Genomic DNA, 20560 nt, shown 5'->3' on the forward strand with positions numbered 1-20560 from the left:
ACACATTTCTCATGTAAAACATAATTATTATTAATGATATACTTAAGCTTTTGACAAAATAAGTAAATTGGGCTGTTAACACAATTGCAAACTGGCCTCAACAGTATGCCACATCTGTGTGTCTTCAGTTGGGACCTAAGCCTAGATGATTTTGGGTTCATTACAAATGCATTGTTTTTTGGAAAATTATTAAACAAATACTGAATATTACCTGATTTTTGGAAAGAATCTGTGGGATCATTATCTAATTTTGTAATGTTATTTGAGTCAAAAACTTTATGTATTTTACTAATGTAATTATTGATATATTAAAAACTACATTTATCTGATTTCACTATTAAGGCTTGTTCTTCAAGCTTATTGTTACTGTACATATTGTTTAACAAATTTAGCTTTTCTCTGTTAATGAATTCTCGCTCTGATTGATTAATACTTTCATACTTGCAACTAGTCTTTTAATATATTTATTATGTACAAGAAAATAAGAGAAACGAAGTTAATAACCTTGAACATCACATTGTAAAATATTAACAAACAGCCTGATGAGGGACAAGCCTTAATAGTGAAAAGAGATAAAGGCAGTTCTTTACTTGTTTTATATATCAATGACTACATTATTAAAGCACATGAATTATTGAATCAAATAACACTACAAAACTAGAAAATGACCCCACACATTCTTTCCAAAAACATCTAAAAGAAAAATAGTAATATTTGATATTTGTCTAATGAACGACAAAAACAGAATGCACTTGTAATGAACCCAAATTCAATGTGGCTTATGGTCCAACAAAAGTGGGACACAATTAGGCCAATCATCAAGTATATCAACAGTCCAGGTTACTTGCTTTGTCAAAAGCTTAACTAGATCATTAATAATTATCATCTGGATTAACATGTTATCCGAATAAGTTAAGATTACATCCCTTATAATTTCTGTGAAACAAGTAACTATGTGAAACAAGTTAGTTACTGCCCACTCCCAGACAGATAAAACCTGATAACTAGGAGAGCTTATTCACAATGTCATAATGTAAGCTATACAGCTTATTGTTATGTAGTCAGTATCTCCTGTTGTAGCTAAATAAATTTATAATTCTGATATTTGTGTCCAGACGCTGTGTTTCTTCTTCGTAGCACATTCTTTATACCAAGGAGTACAATATGCCCATTTTTATAATCTCTTTGTATGATATTTTCATATGTGATATAAAATCTTGTTTTCTTTTGACAGATCAATTTACAATTTTTTTAATATAGATTTGACATTCTGAGCCCTGTTAACCTTTCTTACATATGGTGTGGTTGTATCACTGACAGTTTAGGAGACTGAAGTTACTGGCAGATCCCTGACAATATGAACTGCGATAGTACTTTTATATATTGGCATTACTGGAAATGATGGGCACACTTGTCTTATGCAATGAATAATGTTATTAGTGTCTATGTCCAGATGCTCTTTGTCTCTTCTAGTTCTCAATATACTATGTTCTGTATTATGCCAAGTTTTCGTATGACATCATTATACGTGATTCAAATCTTGCTTCTCCTGATGCATCAGGTTCTTCATTTAGATTGTTCTTAAGTCTTGAGATTTGAGCAATGTTTGTTATATTTGCTTTGTGATCTTTTCTCTACAGGCTCACTGTTTTATGCAGAGACAAAATAATATATGTACTTCATCATTTTGATTTTACACTACTTTTACTACTGTTAATGATTTCAATAAGGTTTACTGACATGCCTAAATACTTTTTCTATGCATTGATGTGAAATCTGAACCAAGTTTTAGATCATGTTTTACTTGAATAAGACATATTGTCAGCATGACATATAATCTTTATTTTTATAAGTTCATTTTTATTATATTTTTTTATTTGTATAAAAATTTGAAAATGTGGTATTTAAAAATGTTTTAAAATGATGTATTAAAAATGTATATCATTGCAATGATTTGATTAATAGCTAATTTTTCCACTGACTGTATACCCCTCTGTTTTACTTCACTTTATTCTCAGTCTGTCTTTGATCATATGATCTTTGATTTAACTTTGTGAATTATTAGATTGCACTTTTAACTTGGATTACCAGTAGTCTACTTGTTGTAGGAGCCAGTGTTGGAATGCAGAGTAGTTACATCCTTTATGTTTTTCAAGTCATTCAGCGTTCTCTCATGTCATATAAATGCATGAATGCTGTGTGATGGTGTCTTTGTAAATTAAATTTTTCATAAATAATTAAAATCTTAGGATTTCTGGGTAAATTGTATTTCTTTTCTGAAGTTTCACTATTTTTTGCTGGTTTCATTTTACACTGTACAGCACTGTGTTCATTATCCATTTCAACAAATATACTAATGCTGTTAACAGTTGCCTGAAGAAAATGTTTTATACTACGGTCAGCCATGGCTTCTTTGGTGGTCTGGCATATTTCGGAGTGGGGTTCGTGTTCACAGCATCTCTCTTCTACCGTGTGTACTGTTTCTTCAATGTACCCTGTGCTGCACTAGTAAGCACACTGGTTTGCAAAAGTTTAGATCATCCTTTACTGAACCCAGTAGTGTGAAGGTCTTGGGTGGGGGAATACAAATTTAACATTGTCACTCCATTATTCTGCTGACTTTCTGGAGACATTCCTGATAAATGGGATGCACACTAATGATTTTTGCCGCTCTTTTCTTCTTGCTGTTGTCTAGGTACAGCCTGTCTAAATGCATGCCTAAGCTTTTTCTGCTGTACCCATTTCTTTGGAATGTTGTCACTAGGCGCTTCCGCTCAGCTGGAAGGCTACATTCATCACAGATGGGGTGTGCCCTGTGAACCAGTGCACATAAAATGCCTTCCCAGTAGAAGTTTTGGTGATTACTAGAGACATGGAGATACAGGTCAATGTGTATTGGTTTTCTCTACAACTTGTTTCCCTGCCTGCCATCTGGTTTCCATTTCACCAGGACATCAAGAAATGGCAGGGTGCCATCTTGTTCCACCTTCATGGTAACTGTATGCTGGGATGAAACAAGTTGAGGTGATGGAGAAATCCACCCGAGCCATCTCGTCCATACGGCCAAATGACAAGTATGTCATCCACTTAATGATAGAAAAAGGTTGGTTTTTGTTGGGCTAGCTCCAGAGCCTTCCATAAATAAATTCACCATGACTGGCAACAGAGGACACCCCACCATGGCTACATCATCTGTCCATTCATAATAATTTCCATCAGACAGGAAATAAGTTGAGGTGAGCACATACATTTACATTCTCATCAGGTTGGTCTTTAATTTGTTGCTTATCAGTTTCATGGAATCATTTAGTAGTACCTGGTGTAGAGGAACACTATGTCTAACTCATCAACAGGTCACTATCATTACGGCAAAGTTCTTGTAGATGTACAAAATGAATGGAACTGTGGGTATGATATTCACATTTTCCCACAGACAGATTCAAGAGAGCAGTCACGTGTTTCGTCAAGCTGTATTTGCTGCTCCTATATTGCAGAATATGGGACATGGTGCAATGTCCTCTTTGTGGACTTAGGGTAGCTGTTAAAGTTACGGAGGTGCAGCAACTTGTGGTCGAAGTTTGTTGACAGTTTTTTGCTTAGAAGGTATTGTGAAGAAGTTTGATGGTCTTCCTCTGGAGGCAGCTTGGCAGCTCTCCTTCTAATTTTGTGTACACTGTGTCACCAAAATTCCACACATTTTTTTGCTGTATCCTGAGCACAGGAGGACACCGTACTGTTCCGTTTGTCAGGGAACAAGACAACCATCTCTGGATTGTAACAATACTCGTGGATAGGCACTCATTCCACCTTTGAAATATTGCTCATTGGTGGTGTGGCAATGCACCATGTTTCACAGCATATTTCTTCAGCTTTGTTGACTGACAGAATATAGGTGGCCTGCTCCACATTACTTATGATGTACTGATGTTGGAGTCAGGTCTAAATTGAGTCCTTTCCTGAGCACCAATATGGTTGTGTCATTGCTCGTTCTCCCGGGAAGGTTGATCGATCACAGTTCACTTTTTGATGGTTCTTGCGTGATTTTTTTCTGCATGCTGCAAGAAGTTCATACTTTGATGTCTGTTCATTTGTAAATTGTCTTTGCGTGCTGTCTGTGGAAGAGAGGAGCCATGAACATATATACCACACTGATTTACGTCAGATCATCAACTCAGCTGTGGCTAACCACAGGATTAAATCTGGCCATCTATGGATTATAAAAAAATCAAGATACTTAAGCAATCTTCCCCATTCTAGGAATGTTTCATTAAAGAGGCCATTGAAATTAGGGTCCAAGACAGTCCAATTAACAAAGACAGTAGCCTACAGGTGAGTCTGTAGTCTAGTCTCAATGAAACGTTTTTCCGTTCAGTGAGGTCCGCACCTGACAGCAATAGCACAGACACTAGAGATCACAGTTCACAGCCGAGCATCATTACAACCCACCACCACCACCACCCACTGTGGCGGCTACACAGACAGCAAAACGTGTCAAGGGATAGACGGGGTAACATGCCAACAAGAGCAGAGAAAAAGTGACTACAAATGATCTGAGAATGACAATGAGTCCCTTAAATGGTGGCCACATCTCTCCACCCCTTCCCACTGGCACGGGTATCAGTGGCCCACGGTGGGAGGTACAGACAACTGTTTGACTCTCGGCACATTCATTCTTGTACAGACTTGTGAAGCATTACCTGCTGGGCAAAGGGTCAGTATGTAGCTGGTAGTGCAGAGTTCTGTACGAAACTTTAATGTTCTCCCAAATCCACTACCTCAGCATAAAATTTTTCTTTTCTCATATTGGTGTGTATGTCCTTTACTTGGACTATGTTCCATCACTCCTGACTTCTCTTTATGCCTCAGAGGAACACATATATTGTGTTCTATGCAATGTTGTGAGATAAGGCACTGTATCTGCCTGATGTTCTGAAGGCTACACCCACCTGAGAAGCTGTATACACTGGGTCTTTGCATCTCTTGGTTTTTTGTGGCAGTCAAAACTTGGCTTTGATGATGTTTTTCTGAGCATTCACACAATTTTGGCTGAAGGAGGCCCAATATATGGGATTAAGGTGAGTTTCTCTTTCTCTTCCATTTCTTTGCACATGGTTCTATGATTTTTTTCTTCAATGCACATCAAATTTTTGCTCCTCTATACTCATTTGGCAAAACGCGTCTTTAAGGTGTTTCAGCTCAGCTGGAAAGCTGTGTCTGTCACAAATGAATGAGAATTATTAGAACAGTATACCGATGCACTGGATGATAAAAGCTCATTGCATGACAGTACATATCTACATCTACATCTATACTCCGCGAGCCACCTTACGGTGTGTGGCGGAGGGTACTTATTGTACCACTATCTGATCCCCCCTTCCCTGTTCCATTCACGAATTGTGCGTGGGAAGAACGACTGCTTGTAAGTCTCCGTATTTGCTCTAATTTCTCGGATCTTTTTGTTGTGATCATTACGCGAGATATATGTGGGCGGTAGTAATATGTTGCCCATCTCTTCCCGGAATGTGCTCTCTCGTAATTTCGATTATAAACCTCTCCGTATTGCGTAACACCTTTCTTGAAGTGTCCGCCACTGGAGCTTGTTCAGCATCTCCGTAACGCTCTCGCGCTGACTAAATGTCCCCATGACGAATCGCGCTGCTTTTCGCTGGATCATGTCTATCTCTTCTATTAATCCAACCTGGTAAGGGTCCCATACTGATGAGCAATACTCAAGAATCGGATGAACAAGTGTTTTGTAAGCTACTTCTTTCGTCGATGAGTCACATTTTCTTAGAATTCTTCCTATGAATCTCAACCTGGCGCCTGCTTTTCCCACTATTTGTTTTATGTGATCATTCCACTTCAGATCGCTCCGGATAGTAACTCCTAAGTATTTTACGGTCGTTACCGCTTCCAATGATTTACCACCTATGGCATAATCGTACTGGAATGGATTTCTGCCCCTATGTATGCGCATTATATTACATTTATCTACGTTTAGGGAAAGCTGCCAGCTGTCGCACCATGCATTAATCCTCTGCAGGTCTTCCTGGAGTACGTACGAGTCTTCTGATGTTGCTACTTTCTTGTAGACAACCGTGTCATCTGCAAATAGCCTCACGGAGCTACCGATGTTGTCAACTAAGTCATTTATGTATATTGTAAACAATAAAGGTCCTATCACGCTTCCTTGCGGTACTCCCGAAATTACCTCTACATCTGCAGATTTTGAACCGTTAAGAATGACATGTTGTGTTCTTTCTTCTAGGAAATCCTGAATCCAATCACAAACCTGGTCCGATATTCCGTAAGCTCGTAGTTTTTTCACTAAACGTAAGTGCGGAACCGTATCAAATGCCTTCCTGAAGTCCAGGAATACGGCATCAATCTGCTCGCCAGTGTCTACGGCACTGTGAATTTCTTGGGCAAATAGGGCGAGCTGAGTTTCACATGATCTCTCTGTTTGCGGAATCCATGTTGGTTATGATGAAGGAGATTTGTATTATCTAAGAACGTCATAATACGAGAACACAAAACATGTTCCATTATTCTACAACAGATTGACGTAAGCGAGATAGGCCTATAATTATTCGCATCTGATTTATGACCCTTCTTGAAAATGGGAACGACCTGCGCTTTCTTCCAGTCGCTAGGTACTTTACGTTCTTCCAGCGATCTACGATAAATTGCTGATAGAAAGGGGGCAAGTTCTTTAGCATAATCACTGTAGAATCTTAAGGGTATCTCGTCTGGTCCGGATGCTTTTCCGCTACTAAGTGATAGCAGTTGTTTTTCAATTCCGATATCGTTTATTTCAATATTTTCCATTTTGGCGTCCGTGCGACGGCTGAAGTCTGGGACCGTGTTACGATTTTCTGCAGTGAAACAGTTTCGGAACACTGAATTCAGTATTTCTGCCTTTCTTCGGTCGTCCTCTGTTTCGGTGCCATCGTGGTCAACGAGTGACTGAATAGGGGATTTAGATCCGCTTACCGATTTTACATATGACCAAAACTTTTTAGGGTTCTTGTTTAGATTGTTTGCCAATGTTTTATGTTCGAATTCGTTGAATGCTTCTCTCATTGCTCTCTTTACGCTCTTTTTCGCTTCGTTCAGCTTTTCCTTATCAGCTATGATTCGACTACTCTTAAACCTATGATGAAGCTTTCTTTGTTTCCGTAGTACCTTTCGTACATGATTGTTATACCACGGTGGATCTTTCCCCTCGCTTTGGACCTTAGTCGGTACGAACTTATCTAAGGCGTACTGGACGATGTTTCTGAATTTTTTCCATTTTTGTTCCACATCCTCTTCCTCAGAAATGAACGTTTGATGGTGGTCACTCAGATATTCTGCGATTTGTGCCCTATCACTCTTGTTAAGCAAATATATTTTCCTTCCTTTCTTGGCATTTCTTATTACACTTGTAGTCATTGATGCAACCACTGACTTATGATCACTGATACCCTCTTCTACATTCACGGAGTCGAAAAGTTCCGGTCTATTTGTTGCTATGAGGTCTAAAACGTTAGCTTCACGAGTTGGTTCTCTAACTATCTGCTCGAAGTAATTCTCGGACAAGGCAGTCAGGATAATGTCACAAGAGTCTCTGTCCCTGGCTCCAGTTCTGATTGTGTGACTATCCCATTCTATACCTGGTAGATTGAAGTCTCCCCCTATTACAATAGTACGATCACGAAACTTCTTCACGACGTTCTGCAGGTTCTCTCTGAGGCGCTCAACTACTACGGTTGCTGATGCAGGTGGTCTATAGAAGCATCCGACTATCATATCTGACCCACCTTTGATACTTAGCTTAACCCAGATTATTTCACATTCGCATTCGCTAATAACTTCACTGGATATTATTGAATTCTTTACTGCTATAAATACTCCTCCACCATTGGCGTTTATCCTATCCTTGCGGTATATATTCCATTCTGTGTCTAGGATTTCGTTACTGTTCACTTCCGGTTTTAACCAACTTTCCGTTCCTAATACTATATGCGCACTATTTCCTTCAATAAGAGATACTAATTCAGGAACCTTGCCCTGGATACTCCTGCAGTTTACCAATATTACGTTAACTTTTCCTGTTTTTGGTCTCTGAGGATGGACGTTCTTTATCAACGATGATAATGTCCTCTCTGGTAAGCCGTCAGGTATTTTATCGTTTCGCCCAAGGGGGGGTCCCTCTAACCTAAAAAACCCCCGTGTGCACGCCACACATACTCTGCTACCCTAGTAGCTGCTTCCGGTGTGTAGTTTCTGTGTGGGTCTTCTATCTGCACATTACATGACCTAGTGTACAATCTGCTTTTCTTTAAAAAAAAATCTAAAAATGAAAGGTAAATATTCTGTTATTATTATTCAGCGACCCTCTGCCATGTTACCACACAATGAAGGTATCATCCACATAATGGAAGAAGTGTTTAGATTGGAGCTGTGCACTGTTAGTACCACCTCCTCACGGTGTGTCATTGTAACAGGCGAGTGGGGCACCCTGAAAATATTCTAAGTTCGGAGTTGGTGTGGCCGCACGTGCCACTCAGCAAGCTGGGGCTCATCAGCAACCGTGTGATGCCGAACATTAGCCAGAGTAAGAGGGGTAGCCCCAGCACGTGGTCCAGGCTGGCCGTGTGGCTGGGAATTCCACACTGACACTGTGTCTAGGAATGGGCTTTGTGTCAATGAAGGAGATTTGTATGCCGGGAGTGCCAAAGATGGGGGACTTTGTAAAGCCATAATGGCAAACATTTTACAGTTCATGTAGAAATTAATAATAGCCAGAGGAATCATGATACCTCCAAAAGAAACATGTACATTACCATTATTTGCATGATGATTCTGATGGCTTAATCAGATTTTCAATATCTTTATTAGTTTAAAGTTTAGTATCTGACTATAAACTATACAAGTAACACCCAGCAATGAATTTCTAAAATCTAAACGGTTCATCCGATTTTGTCCATCGACATGTCTTTAGAAAGCTATTAGTGAAAACCTAAATTGGTGTGAATTACAGGCATTTAACTTGAATAGTACATGAGTTACTGGAGGTCAAAGTGGCCAATTAATACTGATCATGTCAGGCCATAAGTTCTCCATAGTTACACGAAAAAATGGTATCAGCATGCTTATAAATATATTTATTCATCTATGTCTTTGTTTATATCCGATATATACCATTCATGAAGAATTTGGTCAAATATTTACTGTGTTTTAGAAAGCACAGATACATTAGGCTATTGGCCTACTTTTGTTTCTATTCCTTTGACATATGTTTATTTGATTTGTTTTTGTATTTAATAATGTGCGTTAGAGTGTGTTTATGGTCTGTCCATAGGAATATTTATTTAATTTTAAGTTATTTAAATGTAAATCCAATATTCTGTTTGTTTTCCACTATGTTTGAGAGTGTGTGTTGCCTTGAAGATATGGCAGGAGCGCTCTAGCCAATCACAGCGCTCGTTACTACGGTAGGCGACTACTGAAGTCAATGGAGAGACTGTATGGAAGTGGGGGAGGAGCACTGGGTGCGCACAGGACATGGGGAGTGTGGGTGGGGAAGGTGTGACGGACGGTCGCAGGAAATACTTGGAGAGTGTTGAGCAGTTTGCGTTTGGTTGCGGGAGATAAAAATATTTTGTAGTGCTGACTTGTACACTTGTGAGATTTCCGTGGCTTCTGCAGTGAAGACATAGTATGCGTTTAGAAGTGAATATCTTGTGAGCTATGTTGTTGTTCTTAACTAATTATGTGAAGTAGGAATCTGTTGTTTCCCTGTTATTCAACTTATATTTTATTTAATTGCTGGACCATCGACACCAATAAGTATTTTGCAGTAATAAATGGCATTCTGATAGGTACTTCTGCTATCATACTCATCATTTAACATTGTTAAAATAGTACCTTCATATTTTATTTAATTGCAATTTTCATTTATAAATTTCTCTGTTACATTCAAAATTCGTAATTGCCGAGTGATAGGAACCTTCAACCATTTGATTCATGTGTGTATTCATATTGTATACTGTAGACTCAGCAGTATTTGGCAAGTAATGCGGCAACTACGTATCCCAGCCCCTAGACAATGAAACCAGCCAAAATTTTTAATATTTCCACTCTGAGTCTGAGGGTATGTAGTTGAGGGTCACACATGTTTTAAGAAAGCCCACAATTCGAGGTTTCTCGTCCGGGATTTGTGTCCTGCAATGTGGTAATTCCTTTGCTCTCTGTTATCCAGCATACTATGTGAGGTGTAAAAACCTTTGCAAAACCAGTAGAGATTTCTGTACAGTGAACCTCTCACAAAACACAGTGTGAGATCGTTGGTAAATGTACAACCAACTATGAAATTAAAGTTGGCAAAGAAATGGTAGATGCACTTCTATATTCAGGTAGTAATGTGTCAGCAGTGTTGGAAAGTTTTATGAACATGATCAAAAATAGGAAACTAGTAATCTTCCCAGTCACTAGAGTTCAGATTAAAATGGCAGTTGGTGGTATGAGTAAGTCGATAAGACAAGAAATACTTTTAGAATTTAAAGATGGAGAAAATAAATTCAAGATAGCATGTTTTGTAGTGAGTGGTTTAGTAAAGGAGGTAATTTTAGGAACTGACTTCCTGTGCAAATACAATACTTCACTTAACTGTGTAGGGAAATGCCTAGAATTTGAATTTCAGAATGAAAAAGGGCAAGTAAAATTTAAGACTTTTAACAGGTGAAAATCAGATTGCTCAAGCAATAGTTACTGAGGGTTGGAGTGAGGAAGTTGATATGCATAACAGAATTAAGGAAGTGAGTGATGCAGTCAAAGGTATATCAGAAGGGGAAAAGAAAGAGTTGTGTGGGTTGTTGTACCACTACGAGGACGTATTCTCGGATCGACCTGGTAAAGTTACCGATTTTGAGTACTCTATAAAAGTGAAACCTCATGATCCAATAAAGTTCAAACCATATGTAATACCTATAGCTGATGAGGATGCCATCAGAGTTTGATTAAAACAAATGTTGGCTTGGGGTACAGTCGAACAATGTAGGAGCGATTACTGCAATCCTATCGTTATTGTTAAAAAATGTGATAACTCGCTCAGAATTGTATTAGATGCAAGAAAAATAAATAAAGTAATTTTAAGTAAATCACACCAGCCTGACAATATCAATTTAATGTCCAGTGTTGCTCTGACCTCAGGATTTTGGCAGATCCCACTGGCAGAGGAAAGCAGACGGCACACTCCTTTCCTTTTTGAGGGGCGAAGCTACCGGTTTATGGTGGTACCATTTGGACTTACAATTTCTGTGGCAGTTTTTGTAAGAGCATTGAGTCATGTCCTGGGGAGGAGCCAGATGAGCAAACTCGTGATACACGTAGATGATATATTGATTGCTACAGAAACATGGAATGAGCATTGTCAAGTTTTGGAGGAGGTACTCATGGCTCTGAGACTACTGGTGGGATGACTTTAAAGCTCACAAAATGTGAGTTTGTTCAAGCAGAAATTCTATTCCTGGGGCATATCCTCACTTCGGAAGGAATTTTACCAAGTTCCAAAAAATTAAAGTCCATTGTCGATTGTAATAGACCCAAAAGTACAAAACAACTGATGTCATACTTGGGCTTGTGCGGTTTCTACAGAAAATTCTTGGGGGAGGGACAAATGAATATTCCGAATTTAGGCAAATTGTTGAAGAAAAATGCAGCTTGGAGGTGGACCGAGGAATCTGAAACGGAATCCCAGGGTATAAAGGATAAATTGAGCAATAGTAAGATGTTGTACGACCCAGATATGAATCTCCCTTTCTGTTTAGCGTCGGACAGTTTGGACTATGGAATAGGTTGTGAGCTATTTCAGGAAAAGCTAGTCAATGGAAAAATTGAACACTGCAGTGTGGCATTCTCCAGCCGCATGCTAAATCAGCACAAACGGGGATACAGCATATCCCAGAAGGAGATGCTCGTGATCGAGCACGAATTTAAGAAATTCCGCATGTAGTTAGAGGGCAGAAAAGTGACAGTGTTGTTGGACCACAAGGCGCTGAGTTATCTGCAGGACTGCAGGATACTGAATGACTGCTTAATGCATTGGGCAACGTTCATGCAGCAATCTGAATATGAAATCCGCTACATCAAGGGTACAGAAAATTGTGTTGCCAATGCTCTGTCCAGATTACCACTGGGGGCAAAAGATAATGGAAGGGAGGAGCTGAACGAATTTAAGCTACTACATAAGGAGGGGGTAGCGGGGAAGAAAGAAATTTGTGCAGTGTGCAAAGATATGCGGCAAGCACAAAACCATGATCCTGAGTTGATACACATTAAGGTGAGTTTCAACTGCAAGGGACACGAGAAAGTACCAAAATATTTTAAGATACACAAGGGAGTGTTATTCCGGCAGAAAGGTGAAGAGACGGACAAATGGAGACTGAGTTTTCCCAGTAAGTATGTGGAACAGTTAATAGACTATGTCCATTTAGGTCATGGACATTAAGGGGGCCAAAAAGTGCACTGAAATCATTGAGGAATATGCCCATGTAAATAACATGGGCGGACAGGTCCATGCACAGCTGGCAGCGTGCGACCGTTGCCAATGGGTCAAATACTGGATGACTGCACAACAGGGGGAAATGCGAAGCATTATACCTAATAAAGTGGGCGAGTAACTGGCTGTGGACAATTTTGACCCACTTTCCACAGGATGCGGCAGCATGAAGTACATCTTTGATGTAGTGGACATGTTCTCTAAGTTCATTTAACTGTATCCGATACGGAAAGCGAATACAAAAACTCTGATCGTCAAAGTGGAGAAAGATTGCTTCAAGAATATTGTAAAACCAGTAAGGCTGTTGTCTGACAACGGATAACAGTTTACTTTGAACGACTGAAACATGTTCATGAACAACAAGGGTGTGCAACATATCCGTATATCTGTCTACCACCCACCAAGCAACTCGTGTGAACGGTATATGCAGGAAGTAGGAGGTTTATGTAGGATGTATGCCAGAAATTGTCATTCCAAGTGGGTGGAGTACGTGAGTGCGTCTGAGGATGTGCTAAACAGCATAAAAAGTAAGGCTACGGGGTACTTACCTTTTGAAGTCATGACCTGGGTGAAACCAAAGCTCCTACTCACAGAAACAGTAGAATTCCTGCTGCAAAAAGCTGAATCGGCTGCTAAAAGAGAGCAGGCAGTAACAGCCCACATGAAAAAGTTAGCAGCTGAAAGAAATAGGTGACACGATGGGCGATACAAACCGACGAGGTACAAAGTTGGGGACAAAGTGCTTGTATGCACCAAAGAGCATTCCAGCGAAGTGGATGGGGAGATTAAAAAATTATTTGAGTTATACTATGGACCATTTGTTGTGGAAGAGTGCCCTCATCCAAATGCATACCATTTAAATTACCCTGTCTCAGGAAAACCTTTGGGTCTAAGAAATGTGACAGAGTTGAGGCTGTATATGGAGAAAGGGGAGAAATGAAAATCTGTTCTAATTTGTAATTAGTGGTAGTAAATTTGGAAGGATCATTTTATATGTTTTACTTGAGGATTCATTATTAATTTGTTACTTTATTGTGGCATTGTACATGTACAAGAAGGGACAGTTTAGGCACTGAGAGTGCGTGGAGGTCAGTGACCTTGAGGATTTAAGTAAAATATGTATTGATTTATGCTTTGTGTAAGAATGTGGCACAGAATTTAGTCGTTAGTTTGAAGGGTATTAAAATTGTAATTCTATGTGCACGTAGTTTTTGGTGCATGGAGGTAGGAAGGATTTATTAAAGTCAATTAAACAGAACATGTGGGAATTTGAGCTTACTGTGATTCAGTCGTTTGCCTTGTGACTTTGTTCCTAAAGTATCTTTAGTGAGGATCCTGGTTGGGTCTGGGAAATGGTTTGTTGACAGGTTTCTACATTTGCTTTTCATTGTTGACAGATTTGTCATGATAAACAGTGGAGCTCGGAATTCATAGTCAGACACAACTTCTGTGAGGCACTTGGTCAAAAGACTGATGTGCAAGAACGTGCCTTAGTGCTTAGTGAGTGCCACAAGAAGTGCTTACAAAATCGCACATAATTGACAGTGCATTTAAAAAATATTTATTCTTGTAAAAAACACACACACACACACACACACACACACACACACACACACACACACACACACACACACACAATGTTTATGCGTAACTGAAATGCAGGCATTTATTTAATATGTCATTTCGTTCATAATTTGTGTTGGTTTAAGTTTATTTCGAAATTCATATCACTCTCACACCACTACAAAAATTTGTAAACACTATTGGCCTGGCTTTTTAATCATTTAATTTTGTTCTTTGCAATTTGTTTTATATGTACTTGCACGAACTGAAGGGTACTACTTCTGAACATTCTGGCAAGCCAGAATGTTAATAAGTGGAAGTGTGTGAGGTAACGGTCGAGTTGTGGACCCCTGAAAATATTCTAACAAGGGAACATCCCCATCGCACCCCCCTCAGATTTAGTTATAAGTTGGCACAATGGATAGGCCTTGAAAAACTGAACACAGATCAATCGAGAAAACAGGAAGAAGTTGTGTGGAACTATGAAAAAATAAGCAAAATATACAAACTGGGTCGTCCATGCGTAACATAGGCAATATTAAGGGCAATGTGAGGCGAGGAGCGCCGTGGTCCCGTGGTTAGTGTGAACAGCTGCGGAACGAGAGGTCCTTGGTTCAAATCTGCCCTCCACTGAAAATTTTGCTTTCTTTATTTTCGCAAAGTTATGATCTGTCCGTTCGTTCATTGACGTCTCTGTTCACTGTAATAAGTTTAGTGTCTGTGTTTTGCGACCGCACCGCAAAAACCGTGTGATTAGTTGACGAAAGGACGTGCCCCTCCAATGGGAACCGAAAACATTTGATCGCAAGGTCATAGGTCAACCGATTCCCCCACAGGAAAACACGTCTGATATTTTGTATACGACACTGGTGACAGCATGTGCGTCACATGACAGGAATATGTTGTCGACCCACCTAACTAGTACACTTGGCGAATGGGTGAAAAGTTCCTTCTACCTTGCCCGATTTAGGTTTTCTTGTGGATGTAATAATCACTCCAAAAAAAGTGATGAAAACATAAGAGTTTTTCACATAAACTGAAAATAAAAAGTTAAAATTTTCGGTCGAGGGAAGATTTGAACCAAGGACCTCTTGTTCCGCAGCTGTTCACGCTAACCACGGGACCACGGAGCTCCTCGCCTTACAGTGCTCTTAATATTGCCTATCTTACGCATGGATGACCCAGTTTGTACATTTTGCTTATTTTTTCATAGTTCCACACAACTTCTTCCTGTTATCTCGATTGACCTGTGTTCAGTTTTTCAAGGCCTATCCACTGTGCCAACTTATAACTAAATCTGAGGGGGGTGCGATGGGGATGTTCCCTTGTAAGTTTGGAGTTGGCATGGCTGCACAGGCCACTCGGTGAGCCGGAGCTCGTCAGCAACTGCGTGATGCCGAACATCAGCCAGAGTGAGAGGGGTAGCCCCAGCATGTGGTCCAGGCCGACCACAGGGCTGGGAATTCCATGTTGACGCTGTGTCGAGGAATGGGCTTTTGTGTCAATGAAAGAGATTTGATGGCCCGGAGTGCCAAAGATGGCGGACTTTCTAAAACCATAATGGCAGACATTTTACAGTTCATGTAGAAATTAATAACAGCCAGAGGAATCATGATACCTCAAAAAGAAACATGCGCATCACCATTATTTGCACGATGAATCTGTTGGTGTAATCAGATTTTCAATATCTTTATTAGTTTAAAGTTTAGTATCTGACTGTAAGTAACACCCAGCAATGAATTTCCAAAATCTAAACGGTTCATCCGATTCTGACCATCAACATGTCTTTAGAAAGCTATTAGTGTAAACCTAAATTGGTGTGAATTACAGGCATGTAACTTGAATAGCACATGAGTTACTGGCGGTCAAAGTGGCCAATTAATATTGATCGCAGCAGGCCATTAGAACTCCACAGTTACACGAAAAAATGGTATCAGCATGCTTATAAATATATTTATTCATCTATGTCTTTGTTTATATCCGATATATACCATTCATGAAGAATTTGGTCAAATATTTACTGTGTTTTAGAAAGCACAGATACATTAGGCTATTGGCCTACTTTTGTTTCCATTCCTTTGATATATGTTTTTTTTTTTTTTTTTTTTTTTTTTTTTTTTTTTGTAATGTGCGTTAGTGTGTGTTTATGGTCTGTCCATAGGAAAATTTATTTAATTTTAAGTTATTTAAATGTAAATCCAGTATTCTAAGTGTGTTCCAATACGTTTGAGAGTGTGTGTTGCCTTGAAGAGATGGCAGGAGCACTCTAGCCAATCACACCGCTCGTTACTACGGTAGGCGGCTACCGAAGTCAATGGAGAGAATGTATGGAAGTGGGGGAGGAGCATTGAGTGCGTATAGGACATGGGGAGAGCGGGACGGGAAGGTGTGACGGACGCTCGCAGGAAATACTTGGAGAGTTTTGAGCAGTTTGCGTGTGGTCACAGGAGATAAAAATATTTTGTAGTGCCAACTTGTACACTTGTGAGATTTCTGTGGCTTCTGCAGTGAAGACGTAATATGCATTTAGAAGTGAATATCTCGTGGGCTATGTTGTTGTTCATAACTAATTATGTGAAGTAGGAATCTATTATTTCCATGTTATTCAAATAAGTGTTTTGCAGTAATAAACGGCATTCTTATAGGTACTTCTGCTATCGTACTCATCATTTAAAGTCATTAAAATATTACCTGCAGATTTTATGTAATTGCAATTTTCATTTATAAATTTCTATGTTACATTCAAAATTCGCAATTGCCAAGTGATAGGAACCTTCGACCATTTGATTTTAGATTAGATTAGATTAGATTAGATTAGATTAATCCTAGTTCCATGGATCATGAATACGATATTTCGTAATGATGTGGAACGAGTCGAATTTTCCAATACATGACATAATTAGGTTAATTTAACAACATACTTAAGTTAATATAACAACTTTATTCTTTTGTGTGTTTTTTTATTTTTCTTTATTTTTTATTTTTATTTTTTTTTATTTATTTTTTTTTTTAATATTTTTTTTCTTAATTTATATCTAAAAATTCCTCTATGGAGTAGAAGGAGTTGTCATTCAGAAATTCTTTTAATTTCTTCTTAAATACTTGTTGGTTATCTGTCAGACTTTTGATACTATTTGGTAAGTGACCGAAGACTTTAGTGCCAGTATAATTCACCCCTTTCTGTGCCAAAGTTAGATTTAATCTTGAATAGTGAAGATCGTCCTTTCTCCTAGTATTGTAGTTATGCACACTGCTATTACTTTTGAATTGGGTTTGGTTGTTAATCACAAATTTCATAAGAGAGTATATATACTGAGAAGCTACTGTGAATATCCCTAGATCCTTAAATAAATGTCTGCAGGATGATCTTGGGTGGACTCCAGCTATTATTCTGATTACACGCTTTTGTGCAATAAATACTTTATTCCTCAGTGATGAATTACCCCAAAATATGATGCCATATGAAAGCAATGAGTGAAAATAGGCGTAGTAAGCTAATTTACTAAGATGTTTATCACCAAAATTTGCAATGACCCTTATTGCATAAGTAGCTGAACTCAAACGTTTCAGCAGATCATCAATGTGTTTCTTCCAGTTTAATCTCTCATCAATGGACACACCTAAAAATTTGGAATATTCTACCTTAGCTATATGCTTCTGATTAAGGTCTATATTTATTAATGGCGTCATACCATTCACTGTACGGAACTGTATGTACTGTGTCTTATCAAAATTCAGTGAGAGTCCGTTTACAAGGAACCACTTAGTAATTTTCTGAAAGACAGTATTGACAATTTCATCAGATAATTCTTGTTTCTCAGGTGTGATTACTATACTTGTATCATCAGCAAAGAGAACTAACTTTGCCTCTTCATGAATATAGAATGGCAAGTCATTAATATATAATAAGAACAATAAAGGACCCAAGACTGACCCTTGTGGAACCCCATTCTTGATAGTTCCCCAGTTTGAGGAATGTGCTGATCTTTGCATGTTACGAGAACTACTTATTTCAACTTTCTGCACTCTTCCAGTTAGGTACGAATTAAACCATTTGTGCACTGTCCCACTCATGCCACAATACTTGAGCTTGTCTAGCAGAATTTCATGATTTACACAATCAAAAGCCTTTGAGAGATCACAAAAAATCCCAATGGGTGGTTTTCGGTTATTCAGATCATTCAAAATTTGACTGGTGAAAGCATATATGGCATTTTCTGTTGAAAAACCTTTCTGGAAACCAAACTGACATTTTGTTAGTACTTCATTTTTACAGATATGTGAAGCTACTCTTGAATACATTACTTTTTCAAAAATTTTGGATAAAGCTGTTAGAAGGGAGATTGGACGGTAATTGTTGACATCAGATCTATCCCCCTTTTTATGCAAAGGTATAACAATAGCATATTTCAGTCTATCAGGGAAAATGCCCTGTTCCAGAGAGCTATTACACAGGTGGCTGAGAATCTTACTTATCTGTTGAGAACAAGCTTTTAGTATTTTGCTGGAAATGCCATCAATTCCATGTGAGTTTTTGCTTTTAAGCAAGTTTATTATTTTCTTAATTTCAGAGGGAGAAGTGGGTGAGATTTCAATTGTATCAAATTGCATAGGTATGGCCTCTTCCATTAACAGCCTAGCATCTTCTAATGAACACCTGGATCCTACTATATCCACAACATTTAGAAAATGATTATTAAAAATGTTTTCAACTTCTGACTTTTTGTTCGTAAAGCTTTCATTCAATTTGATGGTAATACTGTCTTCCTCTGCTCTTGGTTGACCTGTTTCTCTTTTAATAATATTCCAAATTGTTTTAATTTTATTATCAGAGTTGCTGATTTCAGACATGATACACATACTCCTGGATTTTTTAATAACTTTTCTTAATATAACACAGTAGTTTTTATAATTTTTGATAGTTTCTGGGTCACTACTCTTTCTTGCTGTCAGATACATTTCCCTTTTCCGGTTACAAGATATTTTTATACCCTTAGTAAGCCATGGTTTGTTACAAGGTTTCTTACGAGTATATTTAACTATTTTCTTGGGGAAGCAGTTTTCAAATGCATTTACAAAAATGTCATGAAATAAATTATATTTTATATTGGCATCAGGTTCATGGTACACCTCATCCCAGTCTAACTGCTGTAGGCTTTCCCTGAAATTTGCAATTGTTAAATCGTTGACTGAACGTACTACTTTGGAGGACTGTTTAGTATTGCTGAATGGAGCTATGTCATATATTGTAACTAGCTGTGCACCATGATCAGAAAGACCATTCTCAACAGGCTGAGCATTTATCTGGTTAAACTTATCTTGGTCTACAAAGAAGTTATCTATCAGTGAGCTGCTATCCTTTACCACCCGAGTAGGAAAATCAATAACGGGTGTCAAATTGAAAGAACCGAGTAATACTTCAAGGTCATTTTTCCTATTACCCTCTTTCAGAGAATCTACATTGAAGTCCCCACAAATAATAATTTGCTTCCCCCTGTCTGACAGATAGCACAACAAGGAGTCCAAATTTTTCAGAAATAGATGAAAATTTCCTGATGGGGACCTATATACAGTTACAATTATAAATGTGCCTTTATTTAATTTAAGCTCACAGGCACATGCTTCTATATGTTTCTCTACACAAAACTTTCATGTGTGTATTCATATTGTATACTGTAGACTCAGCAGTATTTGGCATGTAATGCGGCAACTATGTATCCCAGTCCCTAGACAATGAAACCAGCCTAATTTTTTATGAAAGCCTGCACCATACAGAGACTGACACTCACAGAAGAGCACGTCTGAAGTAGGTTGTGTAAGGGTGCTGACTATTGACTACTCTGGTACATCTTCTTTGCAAATTTTAGGCAGCATCCACCAAAACATACCATTCATGATGGATCTAGAATAGGATGGTTGTCTTCCAGTTTCAGATATTCTAATAAAAACAAAAGCACATGTTACTTTAGAACATTCAGTCTACAGAAAGAACACCCATACAGATCCGTACCCACATTTAATGAGCTGTCAACATCATCATACCCATGTTTAATGAGCTGTCATCATCATCAGTCATAGTGGTACTCTGTTCTAACAATTCTAGCTCTCAGGAAACAAGCAATTTGTACAAAGACAGACTCCTTCAGAGCTGCAACACCTTAAAGAAGTGTTTCACCAAAATGGGTAGAGTAAAGTACAGATTAGATGTGCAGTGAAGAAAAAAATAATGCAAGCCAAACAAAGCAGAGGAAGAGAAAGAGAATCTTGCCTTTATCCCCTACAATGGGCCTCCTTCAGCCAAAATTGTATTTAAAAAAAAAAAAAAACATCACAGTCATCTTTCAACCATGACAAAAATGAAAGATATGTTTGCCTATATAAATGACAAACTGCAAATACCTAGTTTATAAAGCACCACTTACGAGTGTTGCCTTCACTATACTGGTCACACAC

At 38.5% G+C, this 20560-nt stretch overlaps 1 protein-coding gene across 3 annotated transcripts in view; it reads right to left on the reverse strand.

Moving 5' to 3' along the window:
* LOC126191580 (zinc finger protein 239-like) overlaps positions 1–20560 on the reverse strand; it is a 319091-nt gene that overhangs the window by 6532 nt on the left and 291999 nt on the right. The gene's annotated exons all lie outside the window — the stretch shown is intronic.

This window comes from Schistocerca cancellata, chromosome 6, assembly GCF_023864275.1.
Source record: "Schistocerca cancellata isolate TAMUIC-IGC-003103 chromosome 6, iqSchCanc2.1, whole genome shotgun sequence".
In the NCBI taxonomy this organism is placed as follows: Eukaryota; Metazoa; Arthropoda; class Insecta; order Orthoptera; family Acrididae; genus Schistocerca; species Schistocerca cancellata.